This window comes from Mytilus trossulus, chromosome 3 (genome assembly GCF_036588685.1).
Source record: "Mytilus trossulus isolate FHL-02 chromosome 3, PNRI_Mtr1.1.1.hap1, whole genome shotgun sequence".
In the NCBI taxonomy this organism is placed as follows: Eukaryota; Metazoa; Mollusca; class Bivalvia; order Mytilida; family Mytilidae; genus Mytilus; species Mytilus trossulus.
The window spans coordinates 10,387,479-10,393,218 of record NC_086375.1 but is presented as its reverse complement, the minus strand read 5'-3'; the positions used below and the strand labels follow the sequence as shown (position 1 = coordinate 10,393,218).

At 30.8% G+C, this 5,740-nt stretch overlaps 1 long non-coding RNA gene across 1 annotated transcript; it reads left to right on the top strand.

Annotated features, from left to right (window-relative positions):
- Positions 1–241: 241 nt before the first annotated feature.
- Positions 242–5,341, top strand: LOC134709224 (uncharacterized). Its single transcript, XR_010105927.1, has 3 exons — positions 242–355; positions 1,307–1,427; positions 5,245–5,341. It is a non-coding gene; the product is annotated as an uncharacterized LOC134709224 (long non-coding RNA).
- Positions 5,342–5,740: the final 399 nt, after the last annotated feature.

Sequence of the window (5,740 nt, the reverse complement as noted above, 5' to 3'; positions counted from 1 at the left end):
AGATTTAACTAATTATTTTGTCGTTATTCTTAATTTGTAGAATTTAAAAAATTGAGAATGTCTTTAAAAACACGAAATTGCATAATATCTTGTGTTCTAGCGAGATTAATATTAGTTACAATTTTTGATTTTGTAATTTTAACAGCAACAGCTGTTCAAATAAGATTGAATTATGCAAATTCCTATTTCAAAACGTTTCCTCTTAATTTTCATAAATGATTGATAAACACATTTGTATAAATACTAGTTTACTTGATATAAATCAGCTGCAATATCAGTTTCGAGCCAAACAAGATGAGGGGTATACAGATACTGTTGTTTATTACCCTTGTGATGTCATCGATATCAGATCCAGGTTAGTTGTGTTTGGTACATTTCAACATTTTTTCGTTTATGATATCAACACTGGGAAAACTCGATCATCAATGATTTGGATCAACGGGAGTATACGGAAGAAATAGTTCTTATCAGCGGATTATTATGAGTGAATCTGCATTTCATGAAATGGCTAATGTGGACACATGGACACATCGTTTATGTATATTCTGTGTTCTGTTTGTGGCATTGTCGTTTGTTTTCATTGCACTTCAGTGTTTCTGTTGTGTTGTTGTTTTTCCTCTCATAGTTGATGTGTTTCCCTCGGTTTCAGTTGGTAAAACGGGGTTGTTTTTGTTTCATTCAGTATACTACTGTTGCCTTAATTCTATTATTACTCTCTTATTAGTTTGGATTTACGGAGGCCAGCTGTTTCTTAAGTGATGCATAGTTATGTTTGGGAAACAAAAGTCCATTGTGGTTTTAGTGTTAAGGCAAGATCACTCAATATCGCTTCATTGATGATCGAGGCCGATATATTTGAAATTTAAATTCAATACAAAACATTCAAACCAAATGGAGATCAAGTAAAGCCAAAGTTAGTCGAGTAACTCAACATTTTTACTTATATAACATTGACAGTAACAGTTTTACTTCACCATATGTACATTTCGACAATTAATGTCTTATAAGTGATGTTCTATACATATTACAAATTCCAAAACCTTATAAAATCGTTGCAGAGGTGTTAACCTAAATTGATATGATTCAAATTTTCATAGCAGCAAATTTAGAGAAAATATAGAGGCAGAAGATTTCTAATATATTTTCAACTCAGAAAACGTCATGGTACAAAATAAAGTTACTCATTCTATGCATTTCATTAACTCAAGCTTTGGAACCTTCAACTCAAAATTTCCCTGAAATATTTAATGTAGAGCATCCTTTATCTAAACAATTTTAATTTGCAGCAAATAATTTCATCTTATAGGTGATGAACACACTTGCGCTAGTCATGGAGGACAATGCGTGTGGAGTCTACCCTGTCCTCAATCTTATCAATATGATCAATATCACTTGTGTCCTGATAGACACTACTGTTGTCTTCCTTGGTGAGTTTTAACTAGTTTTGGGCCACTGTCTGGGAGAAAGTTTGTTCTTCGATACACGTTTATCCTTACTGTTTCGACCAGATTGTCGTCCCTGATATCTATGATGTTTTTGTCCAGAACAAATGTCGACTAGAGCGGATGTCTGCAGCAATGCGCAAGACAGAAAACAAAATTAATTTATTAGTATTTTTGATTATTATATTTTGTTGTTATGTAAAGGCTATAAGCCAACACCAGTCCATTCTGTAAAATGTTGGACATGTAGGTCTGACGAATGGACTGTTAAAGGCTTATATCTTAACTAAAACATTGTTTAACACGTAAGAAATGTGAAAAAATGCAATCAAATAAAAAAGACTTATTTTCGTTAACTGTGAAAATTTTTATGTGAATAAACTTTCTTTACATGGAAATGTATCCTACATGTTGCCCCTTTTAAACATTAGCTCAACTAAAACAACAGAAAAGAGAATGTACAGCTGGAGGTAAACATTGTCAACATGTATTGCATTATGTAAATTAAGACTCGGGATATGCATATCGGGAATTTTTGCGTGAGGAAGGAGTACTCTAAATATGCACCGTGAATTACTTTACGTGCGTTTTGCGTTCCAAAATGGATAAATGTATGGACTTTGCTCATTGTTTAAGGACGTACGGTGACCTATAGTTGTTAATGTTTGTGTCATTTTGGTCTTTTGTGGATAGTTGTCTCACTGGCAATCAAAACCACAGCTTCTTTTTTATAATTATAAAATCGTTGAAAGTATATTCCTAATGCAAAAAAACGAAGACATGGTGAATAGTGATTGTGTTGCTTCAAACTATGGATTAAAATCAAATGTGTACTTAGATATATTCGATGTAAGTGTGGAATACAAAGTGGATCTAGTACTTTGAGCAGCTGAGAAAGGCAAGTTTTATATATATTATGTTTCAAAATGTAGTCCTTTCCTTTGAATTTTTTGTATCTTATTGAATTAATTAATTCTCTTACATATAACGATCAATACGAACTAAGTGCAAATCGAACACACGGTTGATTTGTTTAACAGATAAAATTCAGAAACGTTTCCGTAATTCTGCTTAAGTTCCCATATCCATCGTCGTTCATAAGCGAAATGTAACTTTATATTCATATTCAAGCAATAATATCAAACTTAAAAAACAACTTCTTTTAAATCAACGCAGAAACCTGAAAATTATAAACTATTGTAGTCGGTACCATCTGATAATCTGATAATCCATCTTTTTTATCGATCATTTTCCTGGAAGGTCGTGTCTCCTCTTTTTGTCGTTGATTTGTGTATTGATGTACTTTGTGTTGTTTTATTTTTAATATTAACGGAACATATTTTTGTCTCTCGATTTCATTTTGCCAAAACAAACTCTCTCTTACATATAATGATCAATAGAAACAAAGCGCAAATCGAACACATGGTTGATTTGTTTAACAGATACTGGCAAAAACGTTTCCTTAATTCTGCTTAAGTTCCCATATCCATCGTAGTTCATAAGGAAAATGTTGCATTATATTCATATTCAAGCAATAATATCAAACTTTGAAAACAACCACGTGTAAATCAACACAGAACCCTGAAAATTATAAACTATTGTAGTCCCGTAGTTCATGAAGTAAGTTCTAGATTTACACTTTTACACAGGGGTGAGGTTTATGTTGTTTATGGTCCTTGTATTGAAACGTGATCTGTCAAACGTAAGAAGCATTACTTAATTGTTGTTTGTTTTTAATTGTAGATGGAAATAATGTTAGGTCGAAATAGAGCAACAAATGAGGTCAATTTAGATAACCAATGACGGACGAGATTAAATATTTTTGTAGTGTTTAAATCAATTTGAAAGTGATTTTTTTTTCTCATGAAAATGTTTTGAGAGTGACAATGTTATAATGATTATTATATGGGGATTTTAATAAAATGGTTATTTTTGTAATTGGCATTTATTATTTGGTTGTATTTTTTCTTTCACATGATAAACACAATTGGCGAAATTGATAGTTTTCTTTAATTTTTAGTAATTGGACTATCATTTATCTGTAAGAATCAGTTATGCTACCTCCAGCTGGCCAAACTTTTTAAGAAAGAGGACGGATATTCTTAAAAATATTGGACAGCTAAAGGTAACATAATGGTTTCTTACAGGTAAATCATAGTCCAATAACTGAAATAAAAACTAATACAACAATAGAATGACATCACAACAATGTTTTAACATTAAAGCTAAGACGCCTATGACATAATACTTTAAGTTTAGGACAGGAATTTTTATTTGTCACTTTTCTTGTTTTTGTCCAATATACTTCGTTATTTGATTTTTGTTCTTTTAATAATCGGCGTCTTATTATGTTATAGTTCTGTTTAATCTTTTCAGTTATTAGTATGAGTGAAAACGAGCAGAACTTCGATCAACAACACAAACTTGTATTGAGACAAATCTGGTCCATATTGTGATACTCTCTGCATTATCAACTGTTTTAAACAATTCCGTTCAATCATTTGTTGCATTTTAAAATTTAATATTAAAAGAAAACTCTCACCTTTATCATCAAGAATCAGCGTCGAATATCTAAAAGAAAGAATTAATCAGAATCGAACCGTACGGGTCAATATGCACAAGTAACTTTCCATATGCTGTACAGGTTACATTTTATTTCAGTAGCTCAGTCCATATCGTAAACTTGGATTTGTATGACGGTCGTTTCGAAGCTGAGATATTTTCACATAATTTATGTCATTTATTATTTTGGATACGTAGTGAGAATCATGTTTCCGTAGTTACAAGCAAAACTCGAAAATCCTTCTGTGTTGCAGCTCCTTGTGGTACAAAATCACTTTTTCACACAATTAGTTTTTTGAAAATTGATTTCTTTGAATACATTTAATTACTCCACACAGTTTTTACACATTTATTCTACGTTCCTCTTCTTCAAAACAAATAGTTAAGCTTAGTCACTTGTTAAAAATAAAAACATGTCTAATATCACTACAAAGAGATTTTTTGTTTACACACAAAGTTGGAGTTCTTCAATTTGAGACGCATTAGGGATAATGACCCAGTTGATGAGATTTTTTTACTAAAAGTAAATAAATATAAAACCTAAATGTGTTTAAGGTTAACTTTGTATAGTGAGTTGAAGCCTTAGTTTCTAGAAAATTTAAAGATATCATAAACGGACAACTTATATCAGTTTAGTTCTGTAGATATATGTATATTGAACTGGACTAAAATTTATTGTTTAGTTCTTCAAAGTTATACAATAGTATAATGTACCAGCTTTATGATTTTTTTAAACGCCAGACGCGATTACTTTTGTTGATCTCCAACGTGGTGTATTTTTTTCTGTGTGATATGTTGTATCTCATTACTGTCTCATTGACGTTTACCTTTCCTTGTATTCATATTTTTATTTTATATTCAGCTTGCTATAAACCAGTTTCAATTCATCATTTTATACATAAGAAAATACCTGTGCCAAGTCAGGAATATGACAGTTGTTATCCATTCGTTTGATGTGTTTAAGCTTCTGATTTTGCCATTTGATTAGGGACTTTCCATTTTGAATCTTCCTCGGATTTTTTTTTGTGATGTTACTTTTACCTGATGTTTACCTGAATATGAATTTAGCTTGTCTCTGGATGTGAAACAGTCTGCAATCATTATCTTCATCATCAACTTTTATTTCTAATATTTCATAGGATTAAAATGAAATTTACTGGTGAAGACCAAAATGCTAAAATATTTTATAGGAACCATTTCATAATGGAATGCAGTTACAATATATTTATATATTTTTCAGATGTCATTGGTTAATACTTGAATGAAGAAAGTTATAGTATAAACGACGAGGATATGTTATTGTTTTTGACAAATAAAATTAAAAACAATAAAATTTATGACTGGTTTTTCTTTCTGTTTGTACACACACACTTTTTAATCGTTAAATAAACAGAAATACAATATGTCATTGATCTGAATGAATGAATTTAATTTCATTCATATTGAAGATCGACAAATTCAACATTCTTAAACGTTTTGAACAACACAAAACCGAAGCTTGTTGTACTTATCTCCTATTTGCAACGGTTAAACATAGATACATTTCTTTTTACAATGACGATTATTGTTTTTATCAAGCAATATATTCTAAAGAGATGTTTTATCTTTAGTGTTAATCTTTGAATTATTGTTTATGGTCCTTGAATTTATTTATGCGATTGTTTTGCCTTGATTTTGGCTGTCTCTCTCCGACTTATATGTTTTGTTGGTCTCCTTGCTTTTCCTCTTGTAAAATT